At 42.7% G+C, this 26412-nt stretch overlaps 1 protein-coding gene across 4 annotated transcripts in view; it reads right to left on the bottom strand.

The window, feature by feature from the left end:
• The window catches only part of APBA2 (amyloid beta precursor protein binding family A member 2), a 287682-nt gene that overhangs the window by 84431 nt on the left and 176839 nt on the right, over positions 1-26412 (bottom strand). The window lies entirely within an intron of this gene.

Raw genomic sequence — 26412 nt, 5'->3', positions numbered from 1 at the left:
CTGATCTGCAACTGATTATGGGGATGGTGCAAGACCAGGCACCATTTCCTTCCACTGTACGTAGGGTTGCCATAAGTTGGAACCAACTCAACAGGAGCTAGCAACAATATATGCAGGCCACAATTCTCAGCATGGAATTGTTACTACCTGATATCTGCTCTCCTGATACGAGGAGGAGTTCTCAGTCAATATTATGACTTCTGAATAATAAATAACTGAGTTTAGAGTCAAAGGAACTGCCTAATGCTACAGACACTAAAACAAAGTCCCATGATTGATAATTTGAAAAATAAGTATAACCAGCTAACATGTAGGGGAGATACTGATGACCAGTTAGCTTCTACTAAATTGAACAATTCAACTTTTAAGAATAGATAGAGTATTTGGCTTTCCTAAAATTGAGGATAAGGACAGAGTAGAATCAATTGTTGTTTTAATGGCCTATTTAACAATATATTTTTGTTTTTAATGATACTAAAAAGATATTGATGACTTCAATCATTTTACTATAAACTAAAAAAAAAAAAATTAGTCTGTTAAAAATTACTGTAATGGAAAACATAAACACAAATAAACCTGTACACCAGTGTTCACTGTAGCACTACTCACGACAGTAAAAAGGTGGAAACAACCTAAATGTCCATCAACAGAATGAACAAATAAACAAAATGGGGTATAGCCATACAATGGAATACTACTTAGCCATAAAGAGAAATGAAGTCCTGATGCATGCCTCAACAAGGATGGACCTTGAAGACATTATGCTGAGTGAAATAAGTTTTTCACGAAAGGACAAATATTTTAAGATCCCACTTATATGAAATATCTACAGTTGGTAAGTGAAATATCTAGAATAGGCAAGTGTATAGAGACCAAAGTTTTATTAGTGGTTACTAGGGGCAGAGAGAGGGGGACAAAGGTACTCACTGCTTTGGGGACACTGAGCTTATGTTAATAGTGATGGAATAATTTGGAAAAGGATAGTGGTAATGGTTGAACATAACAATGAATGTAATCAATTTCACTGAATATGTGTAAACATTGTTGAGGTGGAGGCAGAACAAACATGGCGCCCTAGACAGATGTGCCATGCCATCCCTCTGCAGCAGAGACCCAAAAAACAAAGTAAAACATACATAAATGTCAATCCTGGAACCTAAGCATCAAATGAAGGGAAAAAGATCTAAATCAACATTGAATGGAAGAAGAAACTGACAGAAAACAGAGAACGGGGAGAGATACAGAGCGGAAGTCCTCAACCAACTAACACAGCACAGCACAGCCATTTTAAAGCACAGCCAGCAATGACCCCAGACAGAAAGCACCGGAAAGCAACTTTACAGAGCTCTCAACAGGAAACAGAGCACCCAGTAAGCAGAGAAATAACGCTTTCCCACTCCTCACCCTTCTGCTCCATATGCCACCTCCCCCGTTTCATGCCGACCTCTACCATGCTGCCATGCTTAGAGAGCCACCAGCCTGCTACCACCTCAGTTCTGCCAAAATCAAAATGTTAGCCCTACAACTCATAAATAGAAAGAAAACAAAAAAAGAAACCCACAGACACCAGAAAAAAGAAAATAATAAAGATTAGAGCAGAAACAAATGAAATACAGAACAGGAAAATAATAGAAAGAATCAACAAGACCAAAAGTTGGTTCTTTGAAAAGATCAACAAAATCGACAAGCCATTGGCCAAATGGCAAAAGAAAAACAGGAGAAGAAACAAATAATCCAAATAAGAAATGAAATGGGAGGACATGACAACAGACCCAACTGAAAAAAAAGGACAATAACAGAATACTATGAAAAACTGTACTCTGACAAATTTGAGAACCTAGAGGAAATGGACAAATTTTTAGAAACACACTACCTAACTAAAAAAAAAAAAAACTAAATTAATACAAATAGAGATAGAAAATCTGAACAGACCCATAACAAGAGAAGAGGTCAAAGAAGTAAATAAACTCTCAACAACAACAAAAAGCTCTGCCCTGGGCAGCTTCAGTGGAGAATTCTACCAAACATTCAGAGAAGAACTCACACCGGTGCTACTCAAACTATTTCAGAATATAGAAAAGGAAGGAATACTCCTGAATTCATTTTATGAGGCCAGTATAACCCTAATACCAATGCAGGCAAAGATACCACAATAAAAAGAAAATTACAGACCAATACCTCTCATAAATATACATGCAAAAATTCTCAACAAAATTCTGGTCAATAGAACTCAGCATTACATATAAAAAAAAAAAAAAAACCATGACCAAGTGGGATTCATATCAGGTATGCAAGGATGGTCCAACATTAGAAAATAAATCAACATAATCCACCACATAAACAAAAGAATCACATGATCATTTCAATCAATGCAGAAAAGGCATTTGGTAAAGTCCAACACCCACTCTGGATAAAAGATCTCAGTAAAATTAGGAATAGGAGGGAAATTCCTTAACACAATAAAGGGCATCTATACAAAACCAACAGCCAACATCATTCTCAGTGGAGAGAGACTGAAAGCATTCCCCCTGAGAATGGGAACAACACAAGGATGCCCTTTATCACCACTCCCATTTAACATTGTACTGGAAGTTCTAGCTAGAGCAACAAGGCGAGAAATAAAAGACATCCAAATTGGAAGTGAAGAAGTAAAACCAACCCTATTCACAGATGATATGCTATACAAAAAACCACAAAAATGCCACACACACACACACACATACACACACATACACACAAATAAAAAACTAATAGAAAATTTCGGGAGAGTAGCAGGATACAGATACACAAAAATCAGTTGGATTCCTATACATCAACAAAGAGAACTTTGAAAAGGAAAACAATACCATTTATAACAGCCCTTAAAAAGATAAAATACTTAAGAATACATCTAATCAGGGATGTAAAAGACCTACACAAAGAAAAACTACAAAATGCTATTGCAAGAAACCAAGAGACCTACATAAATGGAAAAACGTGCCATGCTCATGGATAGTAATATTCAACACTGTGAAAATGTCAATTCTACTCAAAGCAATCTACAGACATAATACAACCCCAATTCAAATATCAACAGCATTCTTAAAGAAATAGAAAAACTACTCACCACCTTTACATAGAAACGAAAGAGGCCCTGGATAAGCAAAGCATTATTGAAGAAAAAGAGCAAAGTAGGTGGCCTCACAGTATATGATCTTAGAACCTACTATACAGCCATGATAGTCAGAACAGCCTGGTAATGGTACAGAGAGAAACACAGGCCAACGGAACAGAATTGAGAACCCAAATGTAAATCTATCCACCTATGGCTGATTTTTTACAAAAAACCAAAGTGAATTAAATGAGGGGAAATACAGTCTTTTTAATGAATGGTGCTGGTAAAACTGGATGTCTATCTATAAAAAAAAAGAAACAGGACACATACCTAATACCATATACAACAACTAACTCAAAATGGATCAAAGACCCTAATATAAAACCAAAAACTATAAAGATCACGGAAGAAAAAATAAGAACAATGCTACAGGCACTTGTTCATGGCATAAATACAATACAAACCAGAACAATGCACCAACACCAGAAGATAACTAGATAACTGAGAGTGCCTAAATATTAAACACTATGCTCATTAAAAGGCTTCACCAAAGAGTAAACAGAGAACCTACAGACTGGGAAAAAAAAAACCTGACTACAGCATAACCAACAAGGGTCTATCTCTAAAATCTATAGAATAATGTAACATCTCAACAACAAAAAGACAAATAGACCAATTAAAAAAAGGGGGCGAAGGGTATGAACAGACACTTCATTAAAGAAGACATTCATGCAGCTAACAGACACATGAGGAAAGCTAGCCATCGCCAGCCATTAGAGAAATGCAAATCAAAACTACAATGAGATACCACCTCACCCTGACGTTACTGGCACTAATTAAAAAAAAGAAAAAGGAAGAAAATAACAAATGTTGGAGAAGTTGTGGGTAGACTGGAACTCTTATACACTGCTAGTAGGAACATAAAATGGTACAACCACTACGGAAAACGAAATGACTCCTTTTCAAAAACCTAGAAATAGAAATACCATAGGATTCAGAAATCCCACACTTATGTATATATCCTAGAGAAATAAGAGCTGTCACATGAATAGACATATTCACATCCATGTTCACAGCAGCATTATTCACAAAGCAAAAAGATGGAAATAACCTAGGTGCCCATTACAGATGAATGGATAAACAAATCATGGTACATACACACAATGGAATACTACACAATGACAAATAATAACGATGACTCCGAGAAACATCTCACCACATGGGTGAATCTGGAGGGTATTAATCAAAAAATCAAACCCGTTGCCATCAAGAGTAAATAAGTCAATACCCCAGCCCAGTGCCATCGAGTCGATTCCAACTCATAGTGACCCTATATAGGAATAGGACAAATATTGTATGAGACCACTATCACAAAAACCCAAGAAAAGGTTTATACACACACACACAAAATTAATCTTTGATGGTTATGAGAGAGGGGAGTGGCGGGTGGGGAGGGGAAATCAATAGCTAAATAGCAGATAAGCGATAACTTTGGTAAACGGAAAAACAACACACAATATAAGGGAAGTCTGTACAACTTGACCAAAGCAAAGTCATAAAAGCTTCCTAGACACATTCGAACACCTTAAAGGACCCAGTTACTTGGGCTAAGGGCTGGGGACTGTGGCCTTGGGTGACATCTATGTCAACTGACATAACATGGTTCATAAAGAAAATGTTCTACATCCTACTTGGGTGAGTAGCATCTGGGGCCTTAAAAGCTTGCAAGCAGCCATCTAAGATACATCTATTGGTCCCATCCTGCCTGGAGCAAAGGAGAATGAAGAAAATGAAAGACACAAGGAAAATATTAGTCCAAAGGACTAATGGACCCCATGAACCACAGCCTCTACCATCCTAAGCCCAGAAGAACTAGATGGTGTCCTGCAACCACCACCAAGGGCTCTGACAAGGATCACAAGAGAGGGTCCTGGACAGAGCGGGAGAAAAATGTAGAACAAAATTTAAATTCACAGAAAAAGACCAGACTTAACTGATCTGACAGAGACTGAAGGAAGCCTCAAGACTATGGCCCCTGGACACCCTGCTAACTCAGAACTGAAGCCACTTCTGAAGTTCACCTTTCAGCCAAAGATTAGACAGGTCTATAAAACAGAGTACAATGAGGAACGTGCTTCTTAGTTCAACCAATTATACACGACCAAATGGGCAATACCTGCCCAAAAGCAAAGACAAGAAGGTAGGAAGGGACAGAAAACCGGAAGAATAGACACGGGGAACCCAAGGTGGAAAAGGAGAGGGAGAATGCTGACACATTGTGGGGCTTGTAGCCAAGGTCACAAAATAATGCATGTATAAATTTTTGAATGAGAAACTAACTTGTACTTTAAACTTTCACCTAAAGCACAATAAAATTAAAAAATATATGTATGTATGTGTGTGTGTGTGTGTCTGTATATACACATCTATATATGGTGCTTAGAAAGTCAAGAGAAAAGCAGCTAAAATGACTGAGAGACCTAAATGCTCATCAATAAGCTCCTGGGTGAAAAAAAGGAAAATTGGTGCATTCACATAATAAAACACTAAAAAAACTCACTGCCCTTGAGTCAATTCCGGCTCATAGCGACCCTATAGGACAAAGTAGAACTGCCCACAGGGTTTCCAAGGAGCCCGATGGATTTGAACTGCTGACCTTTGGGTTAGCAGCCAAACTCTTAACCACTATACCACTAGGGTTTCCTATAGAGCACTAAAAAAAAAAAATAGAGCACTAAGCACTAATAAAATAATCATCATAAATTCTTCATGCACTGATCTCAAATAATTTCCAAGACATTGCTTAGCAAAAAAAAAAAAAAAAGGTGCAAAACATTGTATCAAAACGTGATAAAAAGATGTACGTAATTTACATCTTAAAAAAAAATTATCTAAAGAATATGATAACATCCATTGCGTCCAGGAGGGGGAAACGGGTGGCTGGGAGACAGAGGAGGAGGGAAACTTTTTTCTGTAGACTATTTGTCCATTTTAAGTTTTCAGTTATCTATTTAAAAAATAATATATACAAAAATTTAAAAACAAACAACAACAACAACAAAGGCCTAGGCTTGGGAAGTGAAAGCATCTGTTAAAAAAAAAACTTGTTGAATTGGCAAAAGTTTTGTTATGTATATTTTTTACCACAATAAAAATTTTTTAAAAAATAAATTAGTGTGATGGACATAAATAAGGAGCCCCCCTAACATTAATAACATGGCCCCCTCCCCATCTTTTGTCCCTTCCCCTCCCATAGATGTGGGCTCACTTCTATTACGGGACAAGACCTTGAAGGAGAGAAAGGAAGGCACCCCTACCCACTCAGGATGAGGTTCTCTTACTTTCGTTACAGTCCTGAGTGTCCTCCTGAAACCTCCCAGAGACATGTGGGTCCCTGCCTCAGGACCCTCACACCAATGTCCACACGCCCAAATGGGTATGGTCAGCTCATACCTATAGCAGCTACATCAAACTGGCCCCAAATGTTTTTTGTTTGTTTGATAGTTCAAAACAAGCTTACGCTAGTTCAAACTGGCTCAATTTGGTTTTAGATGATCCAGATTGGCTCAGGCCAGTTAATGGGCCCAAAGCCTTTTCCCTTGTACTTTATCACTCTGACTATGGCCCAGGAAACAATCTTCCTACAAATACTGAAAAATAGCAGCCTATTACAGCTCAACAGGGGCCAAATTGACCATATTTTAGATGACTTGCAATCCCTAGGATTAATTCATTCCGTTTCATTTTTCTTGGGGTTTAAAAAAGGTCGAGTTACATATTAATAGGCTATTAAGCAAGAAAAATCTTGGGCAGCAATTTCTCTTCACAGCATTTCCCATGATTGTAAATATAATGCAGCAAGAAGAGTCATGACCACCACTGTTCTTGTTTCTGGAATGGGCTCTGAGGGCTGGTGAGTGGCCAGGTGGGCCTCCTTTCCTAAGGATTAACACTCATATCTTTAAAAACGCCTAGCATGGTGTCTTTCATATACTTGGGACCAAATGAATGAATGAATGAGTGAACGAGTACAACAGGGAATAGATCACAGCAAGGAAGAGCCTCTATTTCAATGACTAGGAAAGAGAAGAAGTAGCTAAAGGAATCCAGAGGCGGCCCAAGAGAAGTGGCCTGGGAATGGGGTGGTCCTGGTCTGAGCCCAGCCCAAGGATGACACTGGGTGGGTGGAGTCAGAGTCCATGTGCATGAAGATCAAAAGCCAGCATACACGGAGGCACCAGGAGTAAAGGGCAGGAACAGTCATCAACCAGCTGGGCACCAAGGGCTGCTTGGAGGGGAAGCAGGGGATCCAAGGGTTAGGTGGGAGGTGTCAGGGTGGGAGTCTGCATCAGAAATCAGAACAGGTAGACAGGTCCCAGAGGTAGAATCAAAGGCCACTTGTAAGTGCTTGGGCCAATGGTGACCATGGGAGAGAAGCCTGGACCGAGGCGGGTGAGTAGGTAGTCCTCTTCCACCTCCATCCTGGCCAGCTGCTCTCAGGGAGTTTCATCTTCATACCCCCAGACATGTATGGCCAAGTGTGGGGCAGACCTAGCATGGCATGAGCAGCAGGGACACCACAGGGCAGTGCTCTAGTAGACGGGAATCAGGACCTGAGGCAGGCCTGGGTCAGGCTGGTGTTGGCTGATAAAACAAAGGAGCTGCAGCCAGCTTCTGTAAGCCCAGTTCCAAATTCTGCTCCAATCACTGGGGTCTTGGCGCCGTCTCCAGTGTGGAGGAAGACCAGCTTCTCATCTGTCAAGGTTGACTGTGGAATCAGCTAATGGGCCTGGACTTGGCAGGTTTTGGAGACCAGAACCAGCACTGAGGGACGATCCTGTCCCACACCTTGTTTCTCCATGATCTTCCTGAGCTGTGGATATTACTTGATGCAGGGTTGGGAGCTATTCCTGGTGAGCTTCCTGCTACCCCTGGTCCTGCGTCTTTTTTAGGAACTGATTAGCATGTAACGGCTGTCTGAGTGCTCTGGGGTGAAAACCTCGTGACTGCCGTCGCCACGCTGTCACATACAGGGTGAACTTGCCGTGTGTGGCATGACGCACATCTAGTCTTGGCTCAGCAATGTGGTCTTTCTTCCTGAACAGATGTTTCTAAAAATTCTTCCACAGATCCCTGAACGTTGCAGGAAATGCCATGTGACTAACCGCTGCATGTGAGGTGCCGAGTGCGGACCACAGGGGCCCAGGGACAGGAGACATGGACCCCAGGGGCAGGCAATGAATGCAGTCGACCTCCCTGCCTCTGGTCCCATACTCTACTCTCTCGTTCCCTGAAATCTGCCCTAGACACACACCACAGCAACACATGGAATTCAAGTCAATGTCACATACACAAGGTGAGCAGCTTCTCCTGCTCTCCCCACCCCTCCCTGCTCTCCCCACCCCTCCCTGAACATTCTTCTGTTGTTGCTGTTAGCTGCCGTCAAGGTGGCCCCAACTCAGAGCAACCCTGTGCACAACGGAACGAAACGCTGTCCAGTCCTGCACCATCCCCAGCATCTGATCGGCTGCAGACTGGACCGCTGTGATCCATACGATTTCCATTGGCTGATTTTCAGTAGATTGCCAGGCCTTTCTTCCTAATCCATCTTAATCTGGAAGCTCTGCTGAAACCTATTCAGGATCCCAGCAAAATGAAAGCCTTCAGTGACAGATGGGTGGTGACTTAGCATGAGGCACACTGGCCAGGACTCGAACCCAGGTCTCTCGCATGAGGGGCGAGAATTCCACCACTCGACCACCACTTCTCCTGAAGCATATCCTTACAGATGCTGCCTTATAGACCTCCTTCCATTCTCACGTGTGAACCTTGCCCTTTGAATTCACCCAAGCTGCTTAGGGTGGCCTCAGGGGACCCCAGTGGCCACACCCCACAGTGCTTTCCCAGCAAGATCCTGCCTGACTGCTCTGCGGCATTTGGCCCTCCTGACATCCCTGCCCCTCAGACCCACACCCCATTTCTTCCCTGACCCCCCCCCCCCGGTCATTCTCAACCCAGGCCTCTGTCTCCCACTTGTTCTTTGGGGCTCTTGACCACTCTCGCGATCCCCATCCCTCTCCATGCTGGGATGCCCACATATCCCATCCTGCCTCCTCTGCTCATCTCCCAAGGCCCCTCCAGAATTCTGGGCCCCTGTGCTCACCCCGACACTGGGCTTTGTGGGAGGCCTCCCTGGAGCTCCCAGGCTGGGTGGTGCTTCTGCTCAGTGCCCGCCTCCTGGATGGGAAGGGTCTCTACATGTCTGTCTGCCCTCAGAATGAGCTTCTCAAGTGCTCATTAGGTCATTTTCATCTTTGCACCCCAGAGCCCAGCACAAGGCCGGGCACAGGGCCTGACATATCGCCTGTGCCAATTCGCATGCGCTGCGCAAAGAGAGGCAAGGCCAGCTAGCTGAGGAACTTGGGGCGCCTGGTAGGGGAGGAGCCACCAGCTTGGCAGGGGGTGGCGGTGGTGAGCAGGGCTAAGGGGGGAGATGGAGGAGTCGCTCCAGCTGTGCTAATTAGTGAGGGCCACAGCGTGTCTGGAGCAGGGTCTGCATGGTAAGGTGCCGTGCAGTGCTCAGTTTACTCCCCATCAGGGACTGGTCAGTTGGTGAAGTTTAAAAGTGACTCATCACCAGGCAACCTCTGGAGATACGTGGGTGCCCCCAAATCAGGGGCTTAGGAGTAGAAAGGGGCAGAGGAGGCCCACGAGAGTGCATGGAGTCATGCAGTGCCCAGCAGCCAGGGAGGGGAAGGCCACACCCGCAGGAGGCCTGCAGAGGGCAGCCATGCCCCACCCCACCTGTTACCTCATACAACAGCACCCTCAGTGTGCCTCCCTATCATCCTGCCTTATAATGTGGGCGTCGTCCTCCCCTCAATGTCACTCCTGAAGGCAGCAACTCCGTCTTGCTCTGCTGGCCCCGAACCCAAACTATATACAGGGCCTCGCCACAGCTCAACTGCCTCCCCGACCCCCAAAACAGATACCTGTGGTCTTCAAAATGATAGTCATCATCAAGGCAAGGACTCTATGTCCAGACTACCCACAGACCCTGCTTCGTGGTGATTTGAAGGCAACAGGTTTGGGTTTGGGGCCTACGATAAACAGAAACCATGAAAACCCCAAACATCCAGACATGTACAGGTGGGCAGAGTCCCAGGTGTGGAACTTTCCACACAGCTGCCTCTCAGTCAGTAATCATCAAGCCATGATGTGCACCCGGCCCACACGGGCACAAAGCAGGGCAGGGGTGCCTACAGCCCTAGGAACCTTCAAGGTCCAAAGGAATAAGGCTCCAATGGGAGATACTTAGGTGTACACCGACTTTTTCAAGGTACCTTAATCTAATGATGGATGTGTGTATGTGAATTTTAGAATCTAGGGTGCTGGCATGTCTGAATTAGTTCACTTCAGACCTAAGTTAAAAACTCCATCCTGAATTAAACTAAGACTTTCATCCATACTCTTCTAAAGAAACCGTTCAACCTTTTGTTGAATGTAAAGTTTTACTGCTTGACAAACAAAAGCCAAAATTTCTAACCTAGATAAAAATTTGCTCAATGACTGTCAGGAATGTTTACACAGCTGGCCCCAGAGAAGACACCTTACTGATAATGTTAAATGAAGTCAGAACTTGTAAATAACTTTATAGCCACAATAGGTAGATACCACACCTTATCCCTGTTCTGACTCCCAAATTAATTTTCACTCATTGGGATTTTTCCATTGTATCTCTGCTAGTTCTTTGTAAATCGGTAACTAGGTAGAAACTGTTTGTTAAAATAAGGAAGCAGATTGCAGCTGTAAAATTTTGATCCTCTGTAACACGAAGAGTACAGAGATTCAGGCTTTAACTTATGTAAATAAACTTGTTGTCTTAACTGCTCTCAGGAAATTCATCCAGTAAATGTCTCGGCCCTGTCTCACTCCCCCTTAGCTGGATAAGCAATGTTTACATTTCAGAAGGCTTCAGATTTAGAGCTGATTTAATTTTCACTCTTTCCTAACTAAATGGTCAACTTTACATTTCAAGGACTCCAATTAAGTTGACTCAGCCTGCAATCTATCACTAAACCTCCATGACAAGAATATTTATACATCTCACTTTAAAAAATATTGTCTTACTCAAACTGTATCAGGAATAAGAGATTTGTGTTAGGCTAGAAATGGATGTTAACAAAGTTCATAGTTTAACCACCCCTTGTAAATTTCCTTTCCTTCCCCTGCATTCACTTTGATGTGAAACCGTTTGCTTGTGTTTACTTTGCCTTCTAAATACCCCAATGTTCTGCCTACAAAGCACAACACCCATGGAAGCCTGTTTGAATGCCACGTGTTCACCATTCCACAGAAATTATTCCTTCAATATGATTTTTATTTTGATTTCTATCGGAGCATTGGTCCAGTACTTCCAGTAGGACAGATCTCACAAGGTAGCCATGACAAAAAAAAATAATAATAATCTAGTCTTGCCCTTGCCAAATTCAGATGCACATGAGATCACTCAGAAACTGCAAAAACCTGCCATTTCTGGGCCATGTGGCTGACCTACAGAACCAACAGAACCAGGATCTTGATGTTGGACATGTTCCCCAGGGAGGGCTGATCAGCAAGCACCTCTCTCCTCACAGGAGGGGAACCCACAACTTGCCAGGTTGGCCAAGCTCATTCAGTAGAGCTGAGAGCCAGTGCCAGCCGGTTCTTCCCTTCACACTCACTGCCTTGCTGCCAAATGACAGAGGACCATTGTGATGGTTAAGATTGTGTGTCAACTTGGCTGGCCACAATTCTCAGCGTTTTGGCAGCTGTATGTTGTGGTCACATCCCCACTGAGATGTGATGTGTGATCACCCCCATGATGGGATCTGCTGTGAGTACCCAATCAGTTGAAGGGGAGTTTCCTTGGGCACATGGCCTGCATCGAATTTAAGTGGATGTTCTGGCAAGGCTCATGGGCTTTTGCTCATTCTGGATCCTTCAGCTGGCTCCTGTTCGTCTGACCTCCAATTCTTGGGATCTGAGCTAGCAGGTTACCTGTGGTCTTCCCTGCCAGTCTTGGGATTCTTCCATCTTCGCAGCCTATGAGCAAAAGCCCTGCTCTCTGATCTGCCAATCTGGGGTTCAACAGCCCCTGCAGCTACAGGACAGAAGCCTCTATTCTGACCCATGGACTTGGGACGTTCCAGCCTCTACAACTGCATGAGCCATTTCCTTGATACAAATCTTGCTTGCTATATATATTTATATGCTTTACTGGTTTTGCTTCTCTGGAGAACTCAGACTAAGACAACCACAAAGGTGAATGTAGAAATGCCAACTCAATCCAGATATTCATGCATGGTTGGCTTAACACAGCTCATCTATTATTTCAGTGCTGCGTACAGTAAGTCAATATTTCATGCCAACAAAGCTCAATAAAATTAAGAAAAATGCCACATGAATAATTAGTACTTAATGTATATGGTCATGGACTGAGCCCTCTTGAAGTTAGGACATGATAGCACCAGAGTCTGGGACAATTTTACAGATCGGAGGCCTCTGCATCCACTGATCATCTCACTGGCCCCGTGACATGCTCACCATGAACAACAGAGCATGGCAAGCCCCTTTTAATACCAAATAAGTAGACAACAGGGTAGAAGAGGCTGCCACTGTCAGGAGAGCTGCCCAATTCCCCAGCACTAACTCATTCACCAGCAGGCAGATCCAGTCCGGGCTGTAGCAGCCTGGGCACCCTTTTAAGCTGTGTATCATAGATCTCACTTCCTCACATGTAAAATGGGAATAACCCTAGCCTCGATCTCTTTGGACTGTCCTAGGATTACCTGAGAGAATACGCACAAAACTCTGAGTGCAGTGCCTGGCAGTCACCACCACCATTAGCCAAGGATCCCCCCAAAATGACAAAACCAGCAGCATTAAATCCTCAGAACCCAAGGGTCCTAATGATGACAGAGGACTTTTCCAATTTCCCACATCACCATTTGGGCTCATTTAGGATCCTGCTGGCATTGAGCCACCAAGCAAGCAAGAGGTGTATGCACCTTGGGGGGTCACGTGCCCTGGCTTTCCCCTCTCTCAGAAATGAGACTGTGGTCTGTATTTTCCTGATAGGCCCTGCATTACCAGGAATCCTTGGTGACCAAGGATAGCTGAGAAACTCCAGCCAAGCAGAGCTGGAAAGGTCTTTGGTATAGTGAGTCTGAGACTCCAAGCACTGAGGAAACCTTCGAGAATGGGCAAGATTTGCAGCAGTTTCTCGAACTTCTTCACCAACCAAATGCTTTGTTTACAGAACACCTCAAGGAACGTGCTCTGGGAAATCCTAGGTTTCCCAAGACAGGTAGTTTGTCTCTAGATTTGAAAACTCTCAAAAACGGAAATCCATGATATCACATACTAGAATATTTTGATGCTAAAATTATACCAAAAAACAAAACTGCCTATTTCAGTATTGGAAGGCCTGCTGGCACAGTGGTTAAGAGCTACAGCTGGTAACCAAAAGGTCAGCAGTTCAAATCCACGAGCTGCTCCTTGGAAACCCTTTGAGGCAGTTCTACTCTGTCCCATAAGGTTGCCATGAGTCAGAATCAACTTGATGGCAAGGGGTTTGGTTCTTTTTTTTTTTTTTGGTTTATTCAGTATGGTGTACACAGACATGTACACATGGGTGATACATGTGGGCACACACACACAGGCATGCACAGGCACACACATACATGCACACACATGCACATCTAGACAAACACGCAGGGAAGAAAACTGGAAAGGAATAAACTGAAATGTTAATTGACGTGAGGCCACAGGTATTTTACTTCTTAATATCTTTCAGTATTTTCCAAATTACCCTCAATAAACATGCGTTGCTTTTAAATAACTATTTTTAACTCAAAAACACATGTATACAGAGTTCTTCTGCTCCCCCGATTACATCCCCTCTTTTGCAGTTGTGGTCCATCTCCTCTGTGCGCTCATATCTTGGCCTCCCCCGAATGCAGATCTTGGGCTCATCAGAGTTGCACGGGTCAGAGGTCTTCCTGAAAACCAGAGCCTTCAAAATGAAGACAAACCCTCTGCATCCTACAACCCAGGGTGGGCTGAAGTCTGCACACCCCGATTCCTGTCACAGAGCTGCCTCGTTGTTAATATCAGTTACACTAAAACAATGCCCTCTGCAATGCTCATCTGTCCCAGGTTGGGAAGAAGGTGTTTTGACAAGGTGCCATCCAACGAAATACCTCTGTACCCAAGACAGGTGAAAGAGTGACAAATTAGCCATCAACATCTTAAAAACGCCACAGAGATGATGAAAATATGACCAAAATTCAAAAAAGAAAATATACTAAAGAAACCATCTGCAGCAAAAATTAACATCTATCATGCAAGAGGACTCCGTAGGTGGTGCAAACGGTTAACTTCCTCAGCTCCTAACCAAAAGGTTAGAGGTTTGAGTCTACCCAGAGGTGCCTCCAAAGAAAGGCCTGGCAGTCTAGTGCCAAAAAACCAAACGCTGAAAACGCAGTGGAGCACAGTACTAGTCTGACATAAATGGAGTCACCGTACATCAGAATCAGATAGACAGCAACGGGTTATGATGTATGAAGTGCTCCTACAAAATGGAAGAGCATCAGGACCCCAAAACATAAAGAGCATGAATCAAGCATTCACAAAAAAGAGACACAATTAGATAAGACAGTCACGGGAAAATGGTCAACATGGAAAACATGATTTGCACAAAGGTGTCCATGGCAGTGTTATGTATAAGAGAAAATGCCACCCACAACACGCATGTTCAATGGCTGGGTTGTGTGGACAAGTAAACGACAGCACATCACCCAAGTGGAATAATACAAGTGAGTAAAATGAAAATGATACGGCACCACGGAGAACCATTTCAAAGACGTCAGATTTAAAACACCGGTGACAAAATTACATTAGGGCTATGACGACACAGCTACACGTATTATTTATGTTCACTGCTATGGTCTGAAAAGGAACGTGGAAAAACACAAACAACTCATCTGTTAGGGTGGCAGGCACCAGGGAGAGTACATTTTTCACGTTTCCATTTTTAATTCTATTTTAATTTTGTAGTCCATACAGTGACTAATTAAAATGCTTTTCAAAAACCAAGCCCACTGCCGTCGAGTTGATTCCAACTCATAACGACCCTATACTATTCTGTATATTTACAAATACACATGACATAATTTTTTAAGCCTTAAAACGAATAGAAGAGAGGAGATGGATGCTACGCAATCTTCCCTCCACAGGAAGTGTTCTACAGCACTGCTTCTCGGACTTGAACATGGATCCTGTTTAACTGCAGGTATTAATTCAGTAGGTCTAGGTGGTGCAGACGGTTTGCACTCCACTACTAACCTAAACGTTGGCAGTTCAAACCCACCCAGAGACACCACAGAATTGAAAGGCCTGGCAATCTGCTTCCATAAAGATTACAGCGTAGAGGTGGCGGAGCCAAGATGGCGGAATAGACAGACGCTTCCGGCAAGCCCTCTTTACAACAAACACCCGAAAAAACAAGTGAAACGAGTATATTTGTGACAAGCTGGGAGCCCTAAGCATCAAAGGCAAGCTTAGACAACGAACTGAGGGGCAGGGGGAGAAAGAGGCCGTACAGAAGTGGAGAGGAGTTACTGGACCTGAATCACAGGGAGCCCTCAGGCACCATTCCCGGAGCGGTGGAGGGCCGGTACTAGTGTTGGGCTGCAGTTTCCTCAGGGAGAAGCACCCAGCCGCACACCCTACTCACACCTCCAGAACCTGAGAAGAACGGTGCTCTCGGCAAAAGCTAAGTACTTGCGTATATTTTACCGCGCTCCCAAGCCAGCTTCAGCGGCTGAATCCCTGTGCCTGAGATAGGCCCTGTTGAGCACCTAGAGATATCCTCCCAGCCTTGGGGAGGGAAAAAATTTGCACCTGGGGGGAAAAGATAATCTGCTTGCTCCATTAACCAGGAGAGCTCAGGACAGAAGTGGCTCCTGTCCATGCATAAACCATCAGTGGACCTTGAGCACCTTTCCCTTCTGCGTGGACCTGTGTGGGCCTATTTCGGGAGACTCCAACCATTTCAGCCACGTGGTGGAGTGGTGGGTGTTTGATGTTTGACATTGCTTTGCCTATTAAACAAGGTCCTCACCTACCCTCAACAGGGACCTAAGGACTGGTAGCTCCACTCAGGTCACCCAGCCACCTGTGAGAGAGATCCAAAGATAACTGGTACCTCCCAGTCCTTACAACCAAAAACACTGGGTGCCCATGGTCCATCTGCAGAACACACCCACCAGCATGCTCTAGGGAACAGAAACACGAGTTCCTCAGAGACACTTGGGGGTCGGTTCTCAGGCCCCTGCCTTGTTCAGAGCGTGACTCCCCTGCTACAATGAGATACCAGTATATACACCAATCACCCTGCCCCTCTAAGACTGTACAACAGAGCCTGTACCACACACTTGAGGATCAGCTACCTGGAAACCTGAGCTGAATTCATACAAGAAAACTGAATGTACTCCTACACTGATATACCTGATAACACCTCTAGCCAGCTGGGGACAGGACGTCAGAGCTCCAAAATAATCAAGCTAGCTCACTCGAGCAACCCATAAGGTATACCAAAACAAAACAAAGCAAGCACCTACAAAACAGTAAGCACACATAAACTAATACAATAACTTAGAGATGGTTTGGAGACAACAGTTGATATCAAGCCACATAAAGAAACAGACCATGATCACCTCAACAGGCTCTCAAAACAAAGAATCCAGGGATCTTCTAGATGAAAGTGCATTCCTGGAATTACCAGAGCCAGAACACAAAAGTTTAATATACAGAACCCTTCAAGACATCAGGAAGGAAATCAGGCAATACACAGAACAAGCCAAGGAACACAGAGATAAAGCAACTGAAGAAATTAGAAAAATTATTCAGGAACATAATGAAAAGTTTAATAAGCTGGAAAAATCCATAGACAGACAGCAATCAGAAATTCAGAAGATTAACAATAAAATTACAGAATTAGATAACTCAATAGAAAGTCAGAGGAGCAGAATTGAGCAAGCAAAAGCTAGAATTTCTGAACTTGAAGATAAATCACTTGGCACTAATATATTTGAAGAAAAATCAGATAAAAGAATTAAAAAAAATGAAGAAACCTTAAGAATCATGTGGGACTCTATCAAGAGAAATAAACTACAAGTGATTGGAGTACCAGAACAGGGAGGGATAACAGAAAATACAGAGAGAATTGTTGGCAGAAAACTTCCCTGATATTGTGAAAGATGAGAAGATATCTATGCAAGATGCTCATCGAACTCCACATAAGGTAGATGTTAAAAGAAAGTCACCAAGGCATATTATAATCAAACTTGCCAAAACCAAAGATAAAAAGAGAATTATAAGAGCAGCGAGGGATAAACAAAAAGTCACCTACAAAGGAGAGCCAATAAGAATAAGCTCAGACTACTCGGCAGAAACCATGCAGGCAAGAAGGCAATGAGATGACATATTTAAAAAACTGAAGGAAAAAAACTGCCTACCAAGAATCACACATCCAGCAAAACGTATCTTAAACATGAAAGTAAAATTAAGATATTTCTGGATAAACACAAGTTTAGGGAATTAGTAAAAACCAAACCAAAACTGCAAGAAATACTAAAGGGAGTTCTTTGGTTAGAAAATCAGTAATATCAGGTATCAACCCAAGACTAGAACACTGGGCAGAGCAACCAGAAGTCAACCCAGACAGGGAAATCAAAAAAACAGATTAAAAAAAAACCTCAAAATAGGGTAACAGTGATGTTCTTATGTATACAAAGACAACATTAAAACAATAAAGAGGGACTAAGAAATGTAATCATACACCTTCCACCTTCCATATGGAGAGGAAGATATGGTGATACAAAGAAATAAAAGTTAGGGTTAAATTTAGAAATATAGGGGTAAATAATAAGGTAACCACAAAAGACACAAACTGTCCTACTCATCAAAACAAAATACAAAGGAAAAACAGAGACTCAGTAGAAACAAAATCAACAACAACAAATATGAGGAAAGTACAATATATAAAGAAAATCTACTCCTCAGCACATAAAATTAAGTGGGAAAAAGAAACTGTCAACAACACACACAAACAAAGGCATCAAAATGACAGCAGTGAATTCATACCTATCCATAATTACCCTGAATGTAAAATGACTAAATGCACCAATAAAGAGATAGAGAGTGACAGAATACATTAAAAAACAAGATCTATCTATATGCTGCCTACAAAAGACACACCTTAGACTTAGAGACACAAACAAACAAAAACTCAAAGGATGGAAAAAAATATATCAAGCAAACAACAATCAAAAAAGAGCAGGAGTGGCAATATTAATTTCTGACAAAATAGACTTGAAAGTTAAATCCATCATAAAGGATAAGGAAGGACACTATATAATGATTAAAGGGACAATACAGCAAGAGGATATAACCTTATTAAATATTTAGACGCCAAATGACAGGGCTGCAAGATACATTAAAAAAAAAACTCTATCAGCATTGAAAAGTGAAATAGACAGCTCCACAGTTATAGTAGGAGACTTCAACATACCGCTTTCGGTGATGTACAGGACACCCAGAAAGAAGCTCAATAAAGACACGGAAGATCTAAATGCCACAGTCAACCAACCTGACCTCATAGACATATACAGAACACTCCACCCAAAAGCAACCAAGTATACTTTCTTTTCTAGTGCACATGGAACATTCTCTAGAATAGACCACATATTAGGTCATAAAACAAGCCTTAGCAGAATCCAAAACACTGAAATATTACAAAGCATCTTCTCTGACCGTAAGGCCATAAAGGTGGAAATCAATAACAGAAAAAGCAGGGAAAAGAAATTAAACACTTGGAAACTAACAATACCCTGCTCAAAAAAGACTGGATTATAGAAGACATTAAGGATGGAATAAAGAAATTCATAGAATCCAATGAGAATGAAAACACTTCCTATCAGAACCTTTGGGACACGGCAAAAGCAGTACTCAGAGGCCAATTTATATCAATAAATGCACACATCCAAAAAGAAGGAAGGGCCAAAATCAAAGAATTACCCATACAACTTGAACAAATACAAAAAGAGCAACAAAAGAAACCCACAGGCACCAAAACAAAACAAATAATAAAAATTAGAGCTGAACTAAATGAAATAGAAAACAGAAAAACAATTGAAAGAATTAACAAGACCAAAAGCTGGCTTTTTGAAAAAATCAACAAAATTGTTAACCATTGGTCAAACTGACAAAAGAAAAACAGGAGAGAAAGCAAATAACCCGAATAAGAAATGAGAGGGGTGATATTACAACAGACCCAACTGAAATTAAAGGAGTCATGTCAGATTACTATGAAAAACTGTACTCAAACAAATTTGAAAACCTAGAAGAAATGGATGAATTCCTAGAAAAACACTACCTAGTGAAACTAACACAGAGGTAGAACAACTAAATAGACCCATAACGAAGAGATTGAAAAGGTAATCAAAAAACTCCCAACAAAAAAAAAGCCCTGGTTCGGGCAGCTTCACTGCAGAGTTCTACCAAACTTCCAGAGTGAGTTAACACCACTACTACTAAAGGTATTTCAGAGCATAGAAAAGGACATGATACTACCAAACTCATATGAAGCCAGCATGTCCCTGATACCAAAACAAGGTAAAGACACCACAAAAAAAGAAAATTACACACCTATATCCCTCATGAACTTAGATGCAAAAATCCTCAACAAAATCCTAGCCAACAGAATTCAACAACATATCAAAAAAATAATTCACCATGACCAAGTGGAATTCATACCAGGTATGCAGGAATGGTTCAACATTAGAAAAAAAATTAATGTAATCCACCACATAAATAAAACAAAAATCAAGAATCACATGATTTTATCAATTGATGCAGAAAAGGCATTTGACAAAGTTCAACACCCATTCATGATAAAAACTCTCAGCAAAATAGGAATAGAAGGAAAATTCCTCAACATGATAAAGGGCGTTTATACAAAGCCAACAGCAAACATCACCCTAAATGGAGAGAGCCTGAAAGCATTCCCACTGAGATCGGGAACCAGACAAGGATGCCCTTTATCACCCCTCTTATTCAACATTGTGTTGGAGGTCGTAGCCAGAGCAATTAGGCTAGGTAAAGAAATAAAGTACATCCAGATTGGCAAGGATGAAGTATAAGTATCTCTATTTGCATATGACATGATCTTATACACAGAAAACCCTAAGGAATCCTCCAGAAAACTACTGAAACTAATAGAAGAGTTCAGCAGAGTCTCAGGATACAAGATAAACATACAAAAATCAGATGGATTCCTCTACACCAACAAAAAGAACATCAAAGAGGAAATCACCAAATCAATGCCATTTACAATAGACCCCAAGAAGATAAAATACTTAGGAATAAATTTTACCAGAGATGTAAAAGACTTATACAAAGAAAACTACGGTACACTTCTGCAAGAAACCAGAAGAGACTTACGTAAGTGGAAAAACATACCTTGTTCGTGGATAGGAAGACTTAACATTATAAAACTGTCTATTCTACCAAGAGTGTTCTATACATTTAATGCAATTCCAATCCAAATCCCAAAGACAGTCTTTAATGAGATGGAGAAACAAATCACCAACTTCACATGGAAGGGAAAGAGGCCCCGGATAAATAAGGTGTTACTGAAGAAGAAGAACAAAGTGGGAGGCCTCACTCTACCTGATTTTAGAACCTATTATACCACCACAGAAGTCCAAACAGCCTGGTACTCGTAAAACAACAGATACATGGAGCAATGGAACGGAATTGAGAATCCAGACATAAATCCATTCACATATGAACAGTTAATATTTGACAAAGGCCCCAAAACAGTTAAATGGGGAAAAGACAGTCTTTTTAACAAATGGTGCTGGCATAACTGGATATCCATCTGCGAAAAAATGAAACAAGACCCATACCTCACTCCATGTACAAAAACTAACTCAAAATGGATCAAAGACCTAAATATAAAATCTAAAACGATAAAGATCATGGAAAAAAAAAATAGGGACATTAGGAGCCCTACTACATGGCATAAACATTATATAAAACATTATTAAGAAAGCAGAAGAAAAACTAGATAACTTAGAGCTCCTAAAAATCAAAAACCTATGCTCATCCAAAGACTTCACACCAAAAGAGTAAAAAGACTGCCTACAGACTGGGAAAAAGTTTTTAGCTATGACATTTCTGATCTGCAAAATCTACATTATACTGCAAAAACTCAACTACAAAATGAAAAACAACCCAATTAAAAAATGGGCAAAAGATATGAGTAGACACTTCACTAAAGAAGACATTCAGGTAGCTAACAGATACATGAGGAAATGTTCACGGTCATTAGCCATTAGAGAAATGCAGATCAAAACTACAGTGAGATTTCATCTCACTCCAACAAGGCTGGCATTAATCCAAAAACACAAAATAATAAATGTTGGAGAGGCTGTGGAGAGATTGGAACACTTCTACACTGCTGGTGAGAATGTCAAATGGTACAACCACTGTGGAAATTGATTTGGCACTTCCTTAAGAAGCTAGAAATAGAACTACCATACAATCCAGCAATTCCACTCCTTGGAATATATCCTAGAGAAATAAAAGCCTTTACACAAACAGATACATGCACACCCATGTTTATTGCAGATGGAAGCAACCAAGGTGCCCATCAGCGGATGAATGGATAAATAAATTATGGTATATTCACACAATGGAATACTACACATCGATAAAGAACAGTAAGGAATCTGTGAAACATTTCATGACATGGAGGAACCTGGAAGGCATTATGCTGAATAAAATTAGTCAGTTGCAAAAGGATCAATGTAAGATCACGATTATAAGAAGTTGAGAAATAGTTTAAACTGAGAAGGAAACATTCTTTTGTGGTTACAAGAGGGGGGAGGGAGGAAGTGTAGGAGAGGGGCATTCACTAATTAGACAGTAGATAAGAACTACTTTGAGTGAAGGAAAGACAGCACACAGTGCAGGGGAGGTCAGCACAATTGGACCAAACCAAAAGCAAAGAAGTTTCCTGAATAAACTGAATGCTTCGAAGGCCAGCGTAGCAGGGGTGGGGGTCTGGGGACCATGGTTTCAGTGGACATCTAAGTCAATTGGCATAATAAAATCTACTAAGAAAACATTCTGCATCCCACTTTGAAGAGTGGCATCTGGGGTCTTAAATGCTAGCAAACAGCCATCTAAGATGCATCAATTGGTCTGAACCCACCTGGATCAAAGGAGAACGAAGAACACCAAAGACACAAGGCGATTATGAGCCCAAGAGACAGAAAGGTCCACATGAACCAGCAACTACATCATCCTGAGACCAGAAGAACTAGATGGTGCCCGGCTACAACTGATGACTGCCCCGATAGGGAACACCCTGAGGGAGCAGGAGAACAATGGGATGCAGACCCCAAATTCTCATGAGGCCAGACTTAATGGTCTGACTGAGGCTGGAAGGACCCTGGTGGTCATGGACCCCCGACCTTCTGTTGGCCCAGGACAGGAACCATTCCCAAAGCCAACTCTTCAGACATGGATTGGACTAGACAATGGGTTGGAGAGGGATCCTGGTGAGGAGCAAACTTCTTGGATCAGGTGGACACTTGAGACTATGTTGGCATCTCCCGCGTGGAGGAGAGATGAGAGGGTGGAGGGGGTTAGAAGCTGGCGGAATGGACACGAAAACAGAGAGTGGAGGGAGAGAGTGGGCTGTCTCATTAGGGGGAGAGTAATTGGAAGTGTGTAGCAAGGTGTATATGGGTTTTTGTGTGAGAGACTGACTTGATTTGTAAACTTTCACTTAAAGCACAATAAAAATTATATATATATATAAAAAGATTACGGCCTAGAAAAGCCTGTGGACCAGCTCTACTCTGTAACATATGGGGTCCCCATAAGTGAGAATCAACTTGACAGCAATAGGTTGGTTTTTGGTGGGGTGGGGCCTGACCCCAATGCTGGTCCATGGGCCACACTCCAAATAGCAAAAGTCTAAAACACCAAGATGGCCAATGCTGCCCAGTCCTCGCTTGGCATGTTTTATAAACCTCCGCGGCCCTACCTGCAGGCCACAGCTATATACAGGACTGGTGCAGACAGTGCTGGAAAAGGGAAGGCAGCCTGAGACTCACATGGGTGCCCTTTGGGACCGTGGGTGAGGTTTTCCCAGGAATCTTGTGTCCTGTTTAAGGTCAGGTCTTCGGATCCTGGTACATGTCTGCTGCCCCTGGGGGAGTGGGGGGTTCCTTTCTGGGAAGCAGGTTGTGGCTTTCCACACCTACTGGGGCATTTCCCTCTTCACCCCATCCTGCTTTCCACACTTCCATGTGGCCAGCAGCTCTGTTTGGCGGAATTTCAGAGTTCCCATTCTAGGATAGTTCCCCATGTGCAGGCAACTTGGGTTTACAGGCGTGGAGAACCTGCTCTCTCACATGCACCCTTGCATGTAGAGCCCGCAGACCTCTCTGTCCTCCAGGGAGCACTCCGGGCCTGTTTCTATAGGGCCTTTGGAGCCTTGGAGCCAGGAACTGACAGCTTTTCCCCTCGGTGAAGTTAACTTACAAATGAGTGACTGAAAGAATAAAACAAAAAAGTTCTGCGATGATTAACCAGCCTATGTGAGCTCTTCCAGTGTCTTGAACAAGACAGAGCATTTGCTTCAAGGACATGCTCTATTTTGAGAGAGAAGCTACGTATTCTTCCATCCGACGCCTCTTCTCTGAAGAACAGAACCCCTCCTGGGTCCTCCAACATGCCCATCCATTAACAGCCCTTTCTAGCAGCCACTACAACCCACCCATTCATTCATTCATTCATTCACCCACTGATTCATTCCCTGGGCCCTCCAAACCCAAGGCCTGCCATTTCCACTCAAATTAGCATCTGGTTAAAGGGAAGCGAGAAACAGCAAAACGTACTGCTCACGCCTCCTCCAGTCTCTAAAGATACTCTCTCTTGGCAAGCACCTTGTCAGAGATACGATTTGTCACAACAAGGCGAAGTGTGTCCCTCGCTCTGTGCAGCCCGCTTCAGTCCCTGCAGTACCACCTCCATCGTGGATGTGACTCCAGGCTCCACAACGAGAGGAGCCATCGCTCTGGCCTGCAGCCCAGACCTCACCCCCAGCCCACCTGCCCTGCAGCACTCCTGACACTGGCTAGACAGCACCTCCTCACATCCTGGAGCCCACAGAGAATGTAGATCATCACGAAGGGGAAGTCAGTTCACACTTAAAAATCTTTCAAAGGAACAAAACCAAATCAAAAATCCAAACCCACTGCCATCAAGTCTGTTCTGACTCAGCAACCCTACAGAACAGAGTGTAACTGCCCTGTAGAGTTTCCAAGGAGCAACTGATGGATTCAAACTGCCAACCTTCTGGTTAGCAGCCGTCATACTTAACCATTACGCCACCAGGGTTTCCTAAAAGGAAACCTTTTTGTTAAAAGGAACAAAAGGCCTCAAGATCCAGTTGCCAGAAATCTAGCAATACGTTAATATGATTTATAGTTCAAATACATGCTCTTACTACATATATTTTTTCAAAGTCATGAGCTCCTCTTGGAAAAAATAATTAAAATTATTTAAGAGTATGAAAGCCATTCACACTCATTTATCCAACAGAACTGGCCTAACAGAAGCCCCTTTATGGAAGTCCAATATCACACCTCTGTTATCTCCATATATACAGTGGGGTTTTTTGGGGGGAAGGCAGCTTTTTCGTGTGCTTATTATAATATTAGAATACATGCTTATTTTGCTTATACTAAAAAGGCAGCGTGTTGTGCTGTTGTTAGCTGTCATCAAGTCGGCCCCGACACACTGCACTCCCATGCACAACAGGGTCAAACGGTTGTAATCAGGGTTTTCACTGGCTGATGTTTGGAAGCAGATCACGAGGCCTTTCTTCCCAGTCCATCTCAGTCTGAAGCCCTGCTGAAACCTGTTCAGCATCATAGCGACACGCAGGCCACTCCTCACAGACTGGGTGGTGGTTGAACATGAGGCATATTGGCTGGGAATTGAATCTGGGTCTCCCACATGGACAGAATTCTACCACTGATAACTGATAGCTATACTTTAATCCACTGGCTTTGTGAGCATGCATTTCTTCTCCAAGACTTTGTCTCCAAGACTTCAAATAATTCTTTTCAAAATAGTTACTTATAGCTAAGTGTCCATCATGCCGAGTCCCCTTGGGCTTTCAGAGAAGTGTCGTAGAATACAATGGCCACTGTACAATGGGCTCAGCCCCTGCCCCTCGCCATGGGGGCATCCCACCACTGGCCACAGCAAAGTGCCCCCTGGCACCCTCATACCCTTGATTGTGTCCTGCTGGGATGAAAAAAGCACCTGGGGGAGGGCAGGGGCAAGATGCACTGGACACCCCCCAACACCAGCAGATCCAAGGGAGAGGCTGGAAATAAACTCATGTGGGTGGCACTGGGTGCCAAGCTGCACCCCCAAAGAGACTTCTCCAGTATTTACTAATTAATCTGCTGGAGGAGCTGAAGGGCAGAGAGATAAACAATAGAATGGGAGAACATATTTGGGAAGCATACATCTGATAAGGCTTTGATATTCAGAATGTATAAACAGCTCAACATCAAAAAGACAAACAATCCAATTAAAAAAAAATGGGCAAAGTACTTGAATAGACATTTCTCCAAAAAAGATAAACACTGGCCAACAAGCACATGAAAAGATGCTCAACATCACTCATCAGATGAAGACACAAATCAAAACCCCAATGCGATACCACCTCACCTCCACTAGGAAGCTAATCACCAGAAAAACAGAACACAACAGATGTTGTTGAGGATGTGGAGATACAGGAACCCTTGTCCGTTACCGGTGGGAACGCAAAATGGCACAGCCACTGTGGAAAACAGTGGGCAGTTCCTCAAAGTTAAACAGAATAACTTATGGCTCAGCAATTCCACTCCCAGGTTTATACACAAGAGACCTGAAAGTAGGGATGCAAACAAGTATTTGAACACCAATGCTCACAGCAGCACCATTCACAATAAGCAAAAGGTGGCAACAACCCAAGTGTCCATCAACAGACGAAAGGATAAACAAAATGTAGACTATCCATACAACGGAGGATTACTCAGCCATAAAGAGAAATGAAGTTCTGACATGTGCTACTACACGGATGAACCTGGAAACGATCACACTGACTAAGTCAGACACCAAAGGACAAGTATGCTATG

Source organism: Loxodonta africana, chromosome 13 (assembly GCF_030014295.1).
Source record: "Loxodonta africana isolate mLoxAfr1 chromosome 13, mLoxAfr1.hap2, whole genome shotgun sequence".
NCBI lineage: Eukaryota > Metazoa > Chordata > Mammalia > Proboscidea > Elephantidae > Loxodonta > Loxodonta africana.
Note: the sequence above shows the minus strand (reverse complement) of the source record. Positions and strands in the feature narration are given on the sequence as shown.